Below are 17,408 nucleotides of genomic sequence, written 5' to 3' on the forward strand. Positions count from 1 at the left end.
GCGCCAGACCATGAACTATATTCCCATGAAGTTTGAAGACGATCCAATCAAAATTACTTAAAAAATAAGGGTTTCGTCGACTCCCTTGATTTGCAACAAAGTGACCTTGACCTTTGACGGTGACCTTCAAAATTTTGTGCACTGAAAGGGACCTCTATAGGCCTCTGATATGCGGTTACAAAAATTTCCAATGATAACTGTGCTCTGCAGAATTTTTTATTCGTGATTACAGACAAAAAAAAACAAACAAAAAAAAAACATACAAGCTGACTAACATATCTTGCAAAAACTTCGTTTTGGCAAGATAAAAATAAGAACTTATCGTGTTCCACCGTATAGAGCTCTGAAATCTGCACAGGAATCCTCAAACTGGAAGTGATTGTCCCCTCACCACTGCCTGCACTCTCTGCAACCTCTGCCTGCACTGGATTTTACTTAAGTCGATTCATGTCTTCTTATCTAATGTCCTTGCTCCACAGTTTATATACATCCTAGAAGCTCCATCAAGAGACTTTTTCTTCGTTTGTATGCAGCACAAGGCTGTGGCGGGGTAGCATCATTGGCTGAGGGGGGCAGCTGTGCCACTGATGCAATGCCCTCTCCTGGTGACGGCAGGAATTTGGAATGGCCGTAGTGCCATCAATAGTTTGCCTAATCTTCACAAAGGACACTGTGAGATCTTTAACGTCCACCAACGAATGCAGGCAGATGGAATTCCCATTGAACGTCCATCCAAGGGAAGGCACTCACATTGATGAATCGCCCTGAGTGTGAAACACCGGGATGACAGTATATCGCTGGGTCAAGATTCAAACCGAGGCTAGACAGCTTAGGAGTGAGTGTGCGTACCTCTCGGGCATCCTGTCAGCCCCACCAAGAGCCTAAGAGATCACTCGAAAAGAAAGAAAAGAAAGGAAGGAAAAAAAAAAAAACGTCTGTTGAATAATGTTTTTAAATATCATATGAATAAAAACAAAATACTCTCAGACTATCTCCTTGAAACCGAGAACAATTGAGCGACAGGAAAACACTTGTGCCCACTCTGAGTGTGCGAGGTCAGCAGTTTGAACGAAGGCCGAGTCATAAAAAAAAAATCGTACGTGTTGCTTCCTTGCTTGGTGCTCAGCATGTAAAACAGATCGAGCATAGATAAACAACCATAGGTTGGCAATCATTGTGCAGGCTTGATGGGCCTAATGTGGCCTCTTCCTGGGTTGAAGTTCCTCGTGAAGAAACCCATAAATTTTGTTTTTTTTTGAACTTTAACTGTACTCATCTCAAACTATGCCAATCAAAACAAGTTCTAATTGTATTACAATTAATCCTAAAGAGATTCAAGCCATCACACCCACCAGTAATGTACCAATAACATTTCTATACCCATCGCACTGCAGTTGTAATTCTCAGTTATTTCTCCGTTGTTTTCAGCGTGCTCACACGAAGCTGTACAACGCGGAAGAATAACTGCATTTTCCTAAAGGGGGCACACATTAGGCTTTACAAAGACTCCATGTGAATGCGCACAGCCGTACCATGTTGCTTGCTAACAATTCATAATAAGACGCTTTATGCTTCAAATGCAGGACAAAGAAAAGCCGAGATTTATGGCTGCTTGCACACACAACTGGATCAATAGTTATTTGTGCTCTCCACATACCAATTCATCCGACCGTTTAAAAGACAAGACGTGCTTTTTTTTTTTCTTCGCATTTAACAAAATGAAAAAGAATCAAGATGAGACTTTGCAGTTAAGTTATGAAAATGATTTATCCATTTTACCGTGAGAGATCAATCGACTGCTGTAAAATGGAACATTGATAGAAACAATTCATGCAGCTATTCAATTCCCCCCCCGACCAATCACTACTTGGATTTTAGGAAAGCACTTTGGGTTCAATGGAAGCTGCATGACTGGGATATCAACCGCACAGCAACAAAATGCATTCGTGTACATGTAGGGGTTGAGCTCGCTACAGCAAAACAAAATGTGAATACAGCAAAACAAAACAAAAATAATAGTGCATGTGACCACCAGAGCCACACGTCGACTGCCGCAGAGAATACAAAATGGCAGCGCCCGTAATTGTGTGAAAACAAGCAAAATAAACTAAAATTAGTCAAATACATCGGTATTTAAAGTGTAAAGTCTTTCAAAATCAACTGTTACAGTGAGAAAGGGGTTAAAAAAATAAATAAGTAAATGGCTCAAAAACTGGGGTGGGGAGCAAGTGTCAATAAACAGAGCAAATCAAGTGGTTGTAGTTCTGAATATAAGGAGCATGAGACATGTGCAAGAGTTGTTTCAAAAGCAACTACAAGGGCACTCGGTAGAGCGCATACCTCTGCCACGCAATGCCTGATCCACGAAAACATATTGGGCCCAATATATTTTTGAAATATCATGCTATATAGTACTATATCAATTTTGGTCCTATCTCTCAATGGTGAAGAATCACTTTAAAAATTAAATAAATCTCGTATCTGGATTCCGACTTTCACCAAAATTGAACCAATTCGTCCTTGCCGCACATTCAACCTGTCCACCAAGTTTCGTCCAAATCTGTCTGCAACTTTTTGAAATATGGTGCGATATATTGGTTTAGCCCTGTCTCTCAATGGTGAAGAACCACTCAAAAAATTATCAGATCCAAATCCGGATCTTCACCACAATTGAATCAATTCCTCCCTGTGACACACCGAACCTGCCCATCAAGTTTCATCGTAATCCATGCACAACTTTTTGAGATATCATGCAAAATATCATTTTTGGCCAAATATCTCAATGGTCAAGAATCACTTTTAAAATTCTAGTAGTCAGATCCGGATCCAGATCTTCACCAAAATCAAACCAGTTCGTCCTCGTCACACACCCAACCTGCTCACCAAATTTCATCTGGATACGTCAACAACTTTTTGAGATATACTGCACACAAACAAACAAATAAAAAATGGCCCATCGGGCCAGGACTTGACGAAATTCAGAAGTGATCATGACAATGAAAAACCGTAGATAGCACTTACCATGTTAAATTAAAATACCTGTCACCTCCGTATTCTGTAACGGATGTGACCAATTTTTAATCCAGTCAAAGATACTCCCCTCCTACGTCCGTGTTTCAAATTTGAAAGGAATCCATTAAGATTTGGCGGAGACATTAATTTTTGAAAATCGGCCCATGCTAAAAGATACGGATTTTCGCGATTTTCAGGAATTTTTCCTGACCTTGACCTTTGACCTTGACATGCCAAAAGTTATAGGGTTCTATTCTGGTGGCCAATAAGTCCATTGGTGAAGTTCCATGACATTCCGACTCGAAATGTGACCTGTAGAGCGAGATGTACACACAAACAAACAAACAAACAAACTCACAAACTGAACCGACCAACATACTTGACAAAATCGTAGATTTAGTCAAGTAACAAGAAGACAACGTCATGCAGAGCATGATACTTGCAAAATCTATAAAAACAAATTTGACCTCAAAAATAATAGGAGGTTGAATTCAATGACCAAATATGCAACTCCTCTTCAAATTTCAAGTCAATCGTATGAAAATTGAGGATTTTAGAAATCTCACCTAAGTTGTTGAACTTTGGCCTTTGTTGACCTGAAAAAATACTTTGCTAGTTGAATTCAATGACCTGAAATCTAAATCCTCTTCAAATTTCTTTCCAACAATTCTGTATCCAACAATTTTCCTGGTGTATCAGCTACGATGTCTGTTGTCATACAAAATTGGTGTGCTTCCCCATTGTCTCGGATCGCTCACCTGCATTTTTTTCCTATTTTTTCATTAATGTATATTTCATTCATGGATTTTATCCGACGATTCTGAAATGTGTCCCGGTATAGTGGCTTTGATGTCCATTGGCACACAAAATTTCAGCCTTCTACGTCACCCAGAAGGTACTGATCTTTAATATCTGTCAGTGAGTCAGTGAGTCCCAAAGTTAAAACTTGGCGGAAGCATTTTTGACAGCAATTACAGCTGTGAGTCTGTTGGGATAGGTCTCTCACAACTTTGCACACCTTGCTTGGACAGTATTTCCCCATTCTTCTGCACAAAACTGTTCAAGCTCAGTCAAGTTGCATGGGGAGTGTTGATGGACAGCAATCTTCAAGTCATGCCACAGATTTTCGATTGGGTTTAGGTCGAGGCTCTGACTGGGCCACTCAAGGATATTTATCTTTTTGTTCCTTAGCCACTCCAGTACAGCTTTGGCTGTGTGCTTCAGGTCAATGTCATACTGAAAGGTGAACTTCCATCCCAATTTCAGCTTTCCTGCATAGAGCAGCAGGTTTTCCTCCAGGATTCTTCTGTATTTTGTTCCGTCCATTTTTCCTTCTATCCTGACAAGTGCCCCAGTCCCTGCAGATGAGAAACATCCCCATAAAATGGTGCTGCCACCACCATGCTTCACAGTAGGGATGATGTTCCATGGGTGATGTGCTGTGTTGAGTTTATGCAAAATATAATGTTTTGCATTTAGGCCAAAAAGTTCCATCTAGGTTTTGTCAGACCACAAGACTTTTTGCCACTTGGCTTCAGAGTCTCCGGAGTGGTTTTTTACATACCTCAAATAGGACTGAAGGTGGGCTTTTTTATTAATGCCTTCCTTCTTGCCACCCTACCATACAGGCCACACTTGTGGTGTGTTTGGGATAATGTTGTCATGTGGGCACAGTGACCAGCCTTTGCCATAAAGGCAAGTAGCTCTTTCAAAGTTGCCAATGGTCTCTTGGTGGCCTCTCTAACCAGTTTCCTCCTTGGTCATCTAGTTTGGAGTGATGGCCTGATCTCGGCAGGGCCTTGGTGGTACCATACACCTTCTACTTCTTAATGATTGTCTTGACTGTGCTCTAAGGGATATTGAAGGCCTTTGAAAAATTTTTATACCCATTCCCTGATCTGTGCCTTTCCACAACTTTATCTCAAAGATCTTTTGTATGCTCCTTTGTGGCTCATGGTTGAGTCTTTGCTGTGAAATGCATTACCCAGCAGAGGAAACCTTCAGGAACAGCTGATTGTATTCTGAAATAATCAGAATCACTACAATTTAACACAGGTGGAGGCCAATTAACTTGTTGTGTGATTTTGAAGGTGACCGGTGACACCTAGGCTAATTTACAATTGCTATTATAAGGGGGGTGGACACTTCTCCAACCAAGATATTTAAGTTTTGTAGTTTAATTGATTTTCTGAAATTTGTATAATTTGTTTTTCCCTTGGAAGTTGTGGGTTACGACATATAAATAAAGGTGGAAAAAGTCTGATTTAAGGCAATTTAATTCTATGCTATAAGGCAACAAAAGGTGAAAATTTTGAAAGGGGGTGTAGACTTTCTATTGGCACTGTACAGTATATAAAGTTAACCTAAGAAACACATTTCTGACTTACCTGTATTCATCAACGTTAACTTTTTTGTTATTTTGACTTAATTAATCAAGATCGAGATATCTGTGCATAAGAAAATATATGACGTAAAGACCTGGCCGGAAGTCCAAGGGAAGCAGTGTATTGGGGCACGTCTGCTCTGAAAGGCTGGTAGTTTGACTTTCCCGTCCAGTTTGTGATGTTGTGTTGTTTTTTTCTGTCCAGCTTCAACTGATAATTTAAATAAATCTAAACTTGTGCTCATTTCCTTTTCATTGCCTCCACCACCGAAGGTGAAGGAGGTTATGTTTTCACCACTTTCTGTTTGTTTGTCTGTCTGTTCACAAGATATCTCAAAAAGTTGTGACCAGATCTGGATGAAATTTTGTGAACAGGTTCGGTGTGTGACAAGGACGAACTGATTATATTTTGCTGAAGATCCGGATCCAGATCCGACTTCCAGAATTTTTTTTAACTGATTCTTCACCATTGAGAGATAGGGCTAAAAATGATATATAGCATGATATCTCAAAAAGCTGCGGACGGATTTGGATGAAACTTGGTGGACACGTTGGGTGTCTGACAAGGAAGAATTGATTCAATTTTATTGATGATCTGGATCCGGATCCAACGACTAGAATTTTTAAGTGATTCTTCACCATTGAGAGATAGGGCCAAAAATGATATAGTACTGTATAGCATGATATTTCAAGAATGTTTTGGGCCCGATATGTTCTCGAGGATCAGGAATTACGTGGCGGAGGTATGCGCTCTACCGAGTGCCCTTCTAGTATTTGTGTTTGGTTCTGCCTTCTGATTTGCAATGTATATTCAGTCAGCGAACAAAATATATTTGACTGACCTCCTCCACCATCCCACCATCAGCACCATCCATCCCATCCCCCATTCCCCATCACCCCCACCATTCCCCCTTCCCTCATTCCCAGTGAAAGAAGGCATGGTCAAAGATGCCTATGCCTCTGCAGTGACGTGTGATGAAGCAGTGTAGTTCCACAATCCACATTAGGTCTCATTATAAAGGTTTGTTGAAGATTTGATGACAAAAGTTTAGAAGGTTGAAAGTTATGTCCCAGACAGACAGTGAATCTCAATTTAAACAACAAAATGAGCAATCAGAGTTTGCAGACCCTCAGCAGGACTTCTTTTGAGTGGTGTATTTTTTATAGGTTGAGGGTATATCCAATATGGCTGCCAAACCACGTGACCCATTATATCATATGTGTGAACCTTTTTTTCCTCATGGACAGGCGGTCATACGTGTAAAGTTTCGCCTCGATCTGTTCGGCCACTTCAGAGAAGAAGATTTTGAAGGTTTTATTTATTTATTTTTTTAGAATATGGTTGCCAAATCACGTGACCAATGACGTCATGAATTTTTTTTTCTGTGGACCATTTTATCCCGAGATGACCCCAATTTTTTTTCCATTTTCCCAATATGGCTGCCACATCACATGATCTATGACTTTATAATTATCATGAAAATATTGTACATGAATAGTCGCAGCAATGGTGAAAATTTCGTCTCAATCCGACAAGCGGTTGCAGAGAAAAACATGAAAGTTCTGTGCGGACAAACAGACAGACAAACAAATAAATAGACAAAGAGACAAAGAAACAAATGGACCCAAAAGCAATAACCTCTCCTCTGGTGAGGGTAATAAATCAAGAAACATGGAAGAGATTAAAAAAATACGGCCCATTGGCCGTGGTCAGTTCCGACTTCATCGATATAGGATATATTCATTAACATTCATTGTTTTTATTCCCGCCCTAATTAACTTCATACTCATTAAGACTCATTATCTTTCTTCCTGGGCAACAATTCAGAAAAAAAAAACGCTGCGATAAGGTGTAAACACTGTTCCATAGAAGCATGATACCATACAAAAAGCAAAAACTACGAATACTCGTGGAGCTTTAGGACTTTGAAAATCAATTGGTCCTAATGAACTTCATACTAAGACTCATTATCTTTCCTCCTGGACAAAAATTCAGAAAAAAACGCTCAGACAAGCTGTAGACATTGTTCCATAGAACCATTATACCAAACCAGAAGCAAAAACTATGAATAGTCTTCGAGTTTTAGGACTTTGAAGATTAATTGATTAGACCAATTAACTCAGTCAATTGGTGACAAATCTGATATTTTATTGCGGGAGGTTCTGCGGCACCTCCCCAAGTATCATCTCTCCGAGTTTCAAGTCATTCTGATCACAGGTTGCATAATAATGATCGAAAGATAGATTGCGGACAGACGGACGGACAGACGGACCGACGGACATGGACCCCCATTTTATAAGTCACTTCCTTCGGAACTGACTAAAAAACGGGGTGACTTGAGCTATCATGATGTACCATTATCATTCTCCTTCTGTAGCATTATCACTATCATTATCACTCTGTGGTTAATGACGAAGCCTTGAATACTTTTGATCGTTTTCCCTGCAGAGAAACAAACAGTTTACAGGAAGGGGTGTCCGTGTAATCGACTTTTCCCCTCGCAGCAACGTCCAGTTTTCAAGTTAGTCTGTCCAGCATGTTATTCGGTGCTGGAATACATCAGCAGGTATGATAACCCCCCACTTTAACAGAAAAGTAAACATAGGGTCAATACACCTGGGTGCTCACCTGGTAGCAGCTGGATAAGACAACCACGGAACCACTGCTGGGCATGGATGACCCAGAAAATATGTAACGGAGAAGAAAGTAAATTTTATGGATAGAAAGTAAATAAATAGTAAATAGAAAGAAAGTAAATAAATAAATACCTCTGGATTTATTTTTAATAGTGTGAACAAACTTTGGTGCATCACCGGTCAGGAAGGTTGTAGTCAAGTCACATCGAAATTGCGTGTGTAGTTTCAGAGAAAAAAAGCGAATGCATATTTTGGGGGTTAACCCCCGTTGCACTCCCTTAGAGCTCGATTTTTCTTATGTCACCAACAAACTGGTACATCATGGGTGATGAAGGTTGCAATCAGGTTTCATCGGAATTGTGTGTGTTGTTTCTGAGAAGAAAGAAAATACCTATTTTGGGGGGCAACCCCCCATAAACTCCCTCTGTAGACACCCTCAGACCTCAATTTTTTTCATGCTGTGAACAAACTTTGGTACATCACGGATGATGAAGGTTGTGGTGAAGTTTCATCAGAATTGTATACGTGCAGTTTCTGAGAAGAAAGAAAATACCTATTTTGGGGGGGGGGGGGGGGCAACTCCCATAGACTCCCTTAGGGCCAGATTTTTTTTTAATGCCGTGAACAAGCTTTGGTACATACACGGTGATGAATGTTGTGATAAAGTTTCATCAAATAATGTGTGTAGTTTCAGAGAAGAAGCTACAAGTATTTGTGGATGGACGGACAGACGGACGGATGGACGGACGACGTGCCATCCCAACTTAGTGCAACATTCCCATGCACACCCAGAGTACAACTACCACCTTTCAACCTATTTCATCCAGCGGTTTAGGAGGGCATAAAATACATAGCACGTGTATATGTTGGCCGATTATTATGTTGCCAAAACGAAGTTTTTGCAAGATATGTTAGTCAGCTTGTATGTTTTTTTTTTTTTTGTCTGTAATCACGTATAAAAAATTCTGCAGAGCACAGTTATCATCGGAAATTTTTGTAACTTCGCATATCAGAGGCCGATAGAGGTCCCTTTCAGCGCATACAATTTTGAAGGTCAAGGTCAAAGGTCAAGGTCACTTTGTCGTAAATCAGGGGAGTTGACGAAACCCTTATTTTTTGAGTAATTTTGATTGGATCGTCTTCAAACTTCATGGGAATATAGTTCATGGTCTGGCGCTCAGCTGATTAATTTTTGGTGGCGATTGGCCTTGACCTTCATGGTTAGCGCCTCAGGTCAAACATATTTGACCCCAAGGTCAAATTTTCAAGTTTTGTGAACCATATCATGTAGTACCTCAAATTGAACACCTCGATGAGTGCTTTCTAGATATGTTAAGCTTGAGATATTATGACGTCATTTGGTGACGTTATGAGGCAAACGCATATTTTTCATGGTTACTCTGTAGAACGATTCTCATCGGAATCTCTCGTAGGCAGATATTCCTCAAGGAGTCGCTCCTGGTGGATAGCAGCTCTGTTCACCTCAGTGTGACCTTAAAGAAGTCACACGTGGTCACCTTTTGGCAAGATACGGGTCACCCTGCGGGTGACATTGTTTTTATTATTATTTCAGTTATATAAGATTTTCATACAGAGATACTTCTTCTATGATAATACAGGGTGTCCACATTGAAATGAAACAACTTTGAAGCCTTATAACTGTTTATATATAAATTTGAGAATGTTGAAAGTTGCACAATTACCACACCATATATCTAAGTTTCTGAGCTTAAAGTGTATTTTGTGTTTCAGATTGCATTATGATGACCCCACAATAAAAGGCGAAATGTGTGATATTGACGGCCGAATTGAAGTCACACACCCTGGTGCAATGACGATTCCGTGCAACGTTTGACAAGGAACCACCGACCCGAAGAGACCTGTATGCATAGGTGAAGAAATTTGAGGAGACTAGCGGTGTTCGAAAACGGCATGATGGAGGAAAGCCCAGAACATCAGAGAACGATGTTGAACGCATAGGTGCTCCCTTCCACAGGAGCCCAGAAAGTCCACCTGTCATGCCAGTCACGCAACTGCAAATTCCACGTTCAACTGTGCATAAAATCATGCGCACACGGCTGCAACTCTATCCACATAAGCTTCAACTGGTTCAGCAACTAAGAGTGGATGATCATATTAAAAGGAGAAATTATGCTCTGCATGTGCTCTACAGTCTAAAAAAAACAACCCTGAATACCTGAACAGGGTCATGTTCTCCAACAAAACAACATTGCACACTTGTGAGATCCTTAATAAACACAATTGCTGCACATGGGGAGTGGAGAATTCACATGTAATCCAATGATTTTGAAATGTATGAAATGAAAAGAGACAGCCCAAAAGTTAATGTATGGTGCGGTCTCATGCATAACAGGATTGTCGGCCCATTTCTCTTTGCGGAAAAATCTGTGACAGGACATGTGAGCTCAGACATGCTTCAGCTGTTCGTATCACCGCATGTAGAGGACTGCCAATCAAACCATATTCCAGCAGGATGGGGCTCCTCCTCACTGGTCCCATTATGTCTACTCCGTCCTTGATGCCTGGGTGCCAGACCGCTGGCTGAGTCGAGACGGAAACATTTCCTGGTCACCAAGATCGCCTGACCTTACCCCGCTCAATTTTTTTTTTTCTGTGGGGCTATGTGAAGTACAAAGTGTATTCCACAAAAAGTGCAGGACATTGTTCAACTGAAAGAGTGAATCATTGTGGCAGTGGCCTCCATAACACTTGAGATGTTAGAAAATGTGGGTAGGGAAAATGAGTAAACTGTTGTGTGCTACGAATGGTGCACATGATGAATGTTTGCTCCAACTTCCCCAAATGTATCCAAACGATATGTACCCATATACCAAATGAAACTCGAGCATACCGACTCCGACCTGTGTGGATATTCCTCTGTTTGGATTATTATCCCCCGATGGACTTAATCCGAAACAGGGACTCATGGATTGGGTGTTGTACATCCATGAGTCTGTCCGTCCGCAGACATATCTCGGATATGTATGGACCGATTTTGTTCAAACTTGGCACAAACACAACGCATGATGGCATACACGTGCACCTCACTTTATTTTGCGATCTGATCCAAGATGGCTGAGAGTGCATCATTGTAGTTGCAAAAAAAAAAAAAATGTAGTTGTAAAAAAAAAAAAACACTATTGAACATGTTTTTCAAACATTTCTCAAACATTCATTCACTGACCTTGCTTAATTTTTTTCATGCCTTTACCATGAAGCATCTTTCATGAAAATTAAAAACAAATTCTGATAACTCTTTTCAATTTCATCCCAACCATCTTCAAGTACAGTTTAGAAAAACTGATCAGACAGCATTTTCAATTGAATGATAATTTTCTATTGACTTCAGTCGTATAACTTATTTTATACATCAATAAATATTATTAAATCCAATACTGTTTGTGTAATTCAGTACGTCTCCCACAACATATTATATGAACATTAAATCCCTTCTGTGTGAAATTTGCATGACCAATTGAAAACATCATGCATGTCACGTGACCAACTATCTTACGCGATATAACGACATGACCCACATTATAAATATTCATGACCGAATAACCCAATCTTACACAATCTTCCATGTCACGATAACCCGTCAAGTTAGTTGCACATACAGATAAATCTTGTAAATATGGGCTGGTCCTTTAACTCCAGACAGCAAAATTGCTAAAACCACAGGGGCTATGACATTTTATATCTTTTCCTCGTTCAATAAAAAATTACAAGGCTTCAAAGTTTTTTCATTTCAATGTGGACAGCCTGCACTGTAAAATGCTCGGACTTGTAATGCACTATCACACCGGAAGCGGCACTAATTGATACACACTTGGAGAGAGAATTTGCCTCGTCATTAAGGAAGTTGATGGATTTTTTGCCTCGTCGACATGGGTGCAGGAAGTGTTGGAAGTGCTCTGAGTGGGCAAGAGCATTGTTATGTGGCTGATGTGGACAGTGATGCGTGTGTGTGTGTGTGTGTGTGTGTGTGTGTGTGTGTGTGTGTGTGTGTGTGTGTGTGTGTGTGTGTGTGTGTGTGTGTGTGTGTGTGTGTGTGTGTGTGTGTGTGTGATGGTGGATGTGGGGTAGGAATGGGAGAGAGAGTGGCCAGGGACATCGTTTTTGTCAGGGATGAGGCCAGGTCAGGTCAAGTATGGGAGCGTGCGCCGGAGCAGCATGTCCACTTTCCGCCTTCCGCAGCATGTCCACTTTCTGCCGGTACTCTATGGGGCATCCATCTGGCCATTCCCCAGGCAGATGCCTGGCCCATCTCCAACTCCTTCAGATGTTGATCAATCTGTTGCAACTACGAGGCACGTGGTCGGCCCATTGGCCGCCTCCACTCAAGAGGCTCCCTCGCTGAGAGAATCTGGTGAGCAGGATCAGCATCAAAAAAAACGAGCCACATGTCCATACAGCCGCAGCTGATGCTCATGGACGATGCAGGTAACAAATCTCATTTGAGGCTCTCTCAGCAACTGCTCGTTGGACACAAAGTCTGACCAGCGAGAGCCAAGGATTCTCCGAAGAGACCTGCTACCAAAGGAATTAAGTCTCCCATCTCAGATCCATGGTCAGAGTCCAAGTCTCACATCCATAGAGCAAGACTGGAAGTACCAAGGACCCGAAAACTCGGACTTTCGTCCTACTACACAGGTACCGGCAGCGCCACACCCCATGATCCAGTGAATCCATGACTCCTGAGGCCCGACCCAGACATCTATTGACCACTGCCAGCACAGACATGAATATCACTGCCAAGGTTAGTGAATCACCCGTGACCTCAATATCCTCACGACAAACAAGTACAGACAAGAAAGCAGCATCCAAGATGTCATTGAAAGCCTGGATCATAGTTTTGACCCAGGAAACCTGTAATCCTAACGGCTCCGACTCCTCATCCAGCACATTGATAGCCCCCAAAAATTATATCCAGAGTCTCCGCAAAGATGGCTGCATTATCTGCAAAATCAAAATAAGAGATCTTGACATTCTCAAATGATGCAATGCAGCTTGATCTCTCCGATATCTTCCGCAGAATCCAGTCCATACAAGCTCTGAAAAGTGTGGGGCCAGTACACACCCTGGAAAACTCCAGTAACAACTGGAAATAAGTCAGAGATGGCAACACCACATCTCACAGCACTCTCAGCACCAGTGTATAGTTCAAACATCAGATTGATCAGTTTTGGTGGCACCCCACGAAGACCAATAATCCTCCAGAGGGCATTCTGATTCACTGAATCGAACGCTTTGCAGAGATCAACATAGGCTGCAAGTAGCCCCGACCGAAACTCTAATTTACGTTCGGTGAGGACCCAAAGGGCAAGGATACGGTCAATCGTTTACCTCTTTGGTGTAACGTCTGACTGCTCTGGGCACTGGTGCTCAAGCAGATGGTGGAGAACTCTGCCATGAATCATCTGAGCAAATACCTTGCCCGGCACTGAGAGCAGCGTCACCTCTCGGTAGATGTTGCAGTCCTGGCAACCACCCTTCCTTTCCAGAAAGAGAAAACAAGGCCCCTCTTCCAGTCAGTTGGGATGATGCCTATGTTCAGGGCAGAGCACAGAACTGCATGCTATGACATGAGCACAACATTTTCACCAGCCTTGAGAAGATCAACATGGATGTCACAGATCCCAGGAACTTTAACCCATATCAACTGGTTCACCGCAGCCTGTGTTTCCACAAATTAAGGTGGATCACAGCTGATCGGAGGGTCAGCAAAGGGATACTAACACCCATGACGTCCAACTCAACAGCTGGTGAATCAGCCTGGTACAGCCTTTCAAAGTAACTGGCCCAGCCGGCCTTCACTTCGGACTCCTCTGTCAAGAGCCGACCACCCTCCGCTCTAACTGTAGTACACCAAGGGACGGGCTTGGAGGAACGCAATGTGTGAATTCCCCTGCAAGCAAGATGAGAATCAATTGTCCACAGGTGATGCACCACCCACTCACAGATTCCTCGCACATAGGTCTCCTTGTCCACCCTGAGCGCACATGCAGTTTTATGCCTTTGTTCCCTGAACAGCTCAGCTCTACTGTTCAGCCTGGCCCTGAGACTCTGGTCAATGTTATCCAGTGTCCCGTGAGAGACAAATTTATTCTTCGCCCAAAGGTGAGTTCCAAGACATCCACCAGCAACATCAAGAACAGTGGTCTTGAAGGCACTCCATAACTCCTCAGGATTTCCCAAAGCACCCAGACCCCCCCCAAAAAATCTCCACTCAGCCTGTTCGCAAACTCCTCAGCTACATTCTCATCCTTGGGCATGCCAAGATCCAGCCAATGCTGGGATGGTACCATTCTTCTGGATTTAAGCTGCAACTTCAGAGATGCTACAACAAGCCTGTGGTCAGTATTGAGGAACTGAGCACTCCGGTAGACCCTGCAGTTCTGGATCATCCTCCAGCGACCATGAATGAGCACATCGCCAATCTCCTTTGCCACACCACCAGCATTGGAATACCAAGTCCAGCGATGAGCCTGTGGGACCTGAAACCATGAACCAGCCAACCCTAAGTCCATGACTTCTTGCAAAGTCAAGGAACTTACTGCTATTCTGGTTCACAGTTACAGACTCATGGGGACCAACACATGTCTCATAATCTCCCCACTATCCAGTCTCCAAACCTCAGAGAGTGCTGCAATACCGATGTCCAAATGCTTGAGCTCAGGTGATAACAGAGAGAGGTGGTCATCCTCTCTTCGGGATAGGATATTCCAGGGACCTTAAGGTACCACCTCAGGTTAACCCAAGGAGACTGCCATCTGGTGGACCACTCCTCAGCACCACCCCGACACACACTACCGCAATCTTACCCGGGAAGGATACCCCTGTGGTTTTCCTGACATCATCAAAGAGTGGGGTTCATGAAGGCTTTGCCCCAATCCTATCATCTGGTGAGCTGTCCTGTGGAGGGCAACTGCACGGGAGGTACTCCCACGGAGTGCGTTTTCAGATTTTTTTTTTTGTGGTACGTTTTGAGGAATGAAGGATTTTACAGTGGCTGGAGTGCAAATCCTGCCACCAACCTACGAAAAAAGAATCCCAACTGCAGGAGGACGTCCACAGACACAGTTGGGCACGAGATATGGATGGCCGTTAGCTCACAAGGAGCTCCTCCGCCCTTTGGCAGGTTTTTTTTTTAGTTTGACAGGTACTCTGCTAGTGCATTGAAATCCCTCATTGTCTACATTCAGGTTTCAGTGATTGATAACAATTGTCCAGTATTTTTTAAATCTCTGCCTCGATGTTACTTACAGTGCTGGCGTTGACAAGGTGACTGCTCGAAATGACTTGTCCATACAGCAGCCATCAATGTGATTTCTCGGAAAATAGTTCATCAAATACTTTGATGAGCTAGCAACAATGGACAAGCATGGTCAATAAACAAGGACTGGTACATTTTGAGAGCAAATGGTCAAAAGAAAAAGCTTTGAAGATGGTTGCAGACTGCAGCTCTTCAGAGGAATCCATCGTCGAATGGGGAGCATGCTATCTACGAAGAACTACTCTCAATTTGATGAAGTCAACACCTGGTCTTCCAAACTCACTGAATCTGGAAGACTTCCAGAAAGAACATGCATAGCTTCCAGATATACCAATCAACTTTTGTGAGACACTCTATTCTGATTGCCAGAATGATCTCTCAGGTGGTGTGAAGAACTGTGTTAACTCAGCAGCACAATATGTTTTACACGCTGGCTCTAAAGGGACATTGAAACAATCGAAGCATCTTTGCATGGGTCAAGGCTTGAAGAGTTTAACTGACAGCCAAAAAGTTATCGATGCAGTTTATAGTCTTGGATGTTCAGTAAGCCACCATACTGCTGAGGGGATGGAAACTGAGCTTGTAACAGCTCGAACTGATCAAAACCAAGTACGTAACACCTGATGGACTCCGACAGCGGGCTAGTCTGTCAACATCAATTGATTGGGATAACTATGATGAATTGACCGAGATATTATCTGGCAAAGACACACTGCACGATACAGTTGGAATATGTCATCAGAACAAAACTACTGTTGAGCCACAAATCAAAGTGGACAAGAGACCAGATTATACAAGTCATCAAGAAAACCCAGCGAAATGTTGATGGGTGTTCAAAGCAACAGAATAGACCATTGCTCTATGCAGGCAGGTCTCATATGACAGTATTCGGCTATTAAAAGTACTTAGCAGATCAAGCAACAAATCTACTGAAGGCAAAGAGAGCAGACTTCCTCTGGATAACATGTGCACTTCAGAAATATACAGCGATGTGGCGTGGAATCACATGCACATGCTTCCACCTGAAAACAGTGGGTTTGATGGAGAACATAGCACTTCCACCAAACAGACTGCATGTTGTTCAAGAAACTTTCAAAATATCATGGAGTAAAGGAATGTGGCAAAGGAATGTGTTGAGAAATTTGTGATTGCTCACTACAATTGAGCTATTCAAAGCCTGTCCTTCAAATTCAAGCACAAGAATCACCATTGTGTGATTGTACATCTAAATTTGCTTCGGCCCGTTTCATACTGAAATGGCATACTTGGCATCCCTAGGATATCTTTTGGAGGCTTCAGGTAGACCTGAAGTGCTCTGTGATACTGAGGTGCAAGTTTCTGGCTCGATGAATGGATTCTTGTCAGGAAAACACTTTGACAGGTACAAGAGGCATCATCCTCTTCTTGGAACAGCACTTCAGATCCTCCATTTCTGTAGATTCATTGAACTATACACGTACGGACCTTTCACTAAAGAGTACAAAGCAATTGAGTGAGAATCCCACTCCAGACACACTGGTCACTGTTCACGCATCAGAGATATTCATAGGAGTTATGAGCAGCTTCAAGTGTTTCTGTGAATCCACATGAAGAGGACATTTAGTGAAACAGCCAAGTTTTGGTTGAACTGCAGTATATCGACAAGGTTCACAACTTCTTTCTGCTTGATCGAGTATGCAGAAGACCTGCCATGAGTAAATATGCATAATTACTCCATTTGCTCTTTTTCAAACAACCATAAACCGATTACATATGTCTGATGCTGTTTCATGGTCTCAGATAGCGAGTGATATGTGATGACACACCAAAAACTAAGTAATAAATCTTAATTTCCTTGACTAAAGTAGACATTTTCATGGATATTAAATTCATGAGCTTGGAAATGAATAGTCCTCTTCAAATCCTTTCATTTGATACAAAATATGGCCGTATGCACACTGAAAAGTAAATATTGGTTTTTGGCCTTGGATTTTGGCACTTCGTGGGTGATACCACATCACGATATTCATCAACCTCCAGCACTCCAGTTCACCACTGGGAAACCTTAAGATGAGGAGTTTTGAATACCCCAAGGGTAGG

At 42.2% G+C, this 17,408-nt stretch overlaps 1 protein-coding gene and 1 pseudogene across 1 annotated transcript in view; one reads left to right on the forward strand and one right to left on the reverse strand.

Moving 5' to 3' along the window:
• Positions 1–10,536, forward strand: part of LOC147010614 (uncharacterized) — a 35,482-nt pseudogene extending 24,946 nt beyond the window's left edge.
• Positions 1–17,408, reverse strand: part of LOC147010612 (glutamate receptor ionotropic, kainate 2-like) — a 298,336-nt gene that overhangs the window by 247,860 nt on the left and 33,068 nt on the right. The window lies entirely within an intron of this gene.

This window comes from Eptatretus burgeri, chromosome 16, assembly GCF_056783735.1.
Source record: "Eptatretus burgeri isolate ZD-2024b chromosome 16, Ebu_testis_v1, whole genome shotgun sequence".
NCBI classification, from domain to species: Eukaryota; Metazoa; Chordata; class Myxini; order Myxiniformes; family Myxinidae; genus Eptatretus; species Eptatretus burgeri.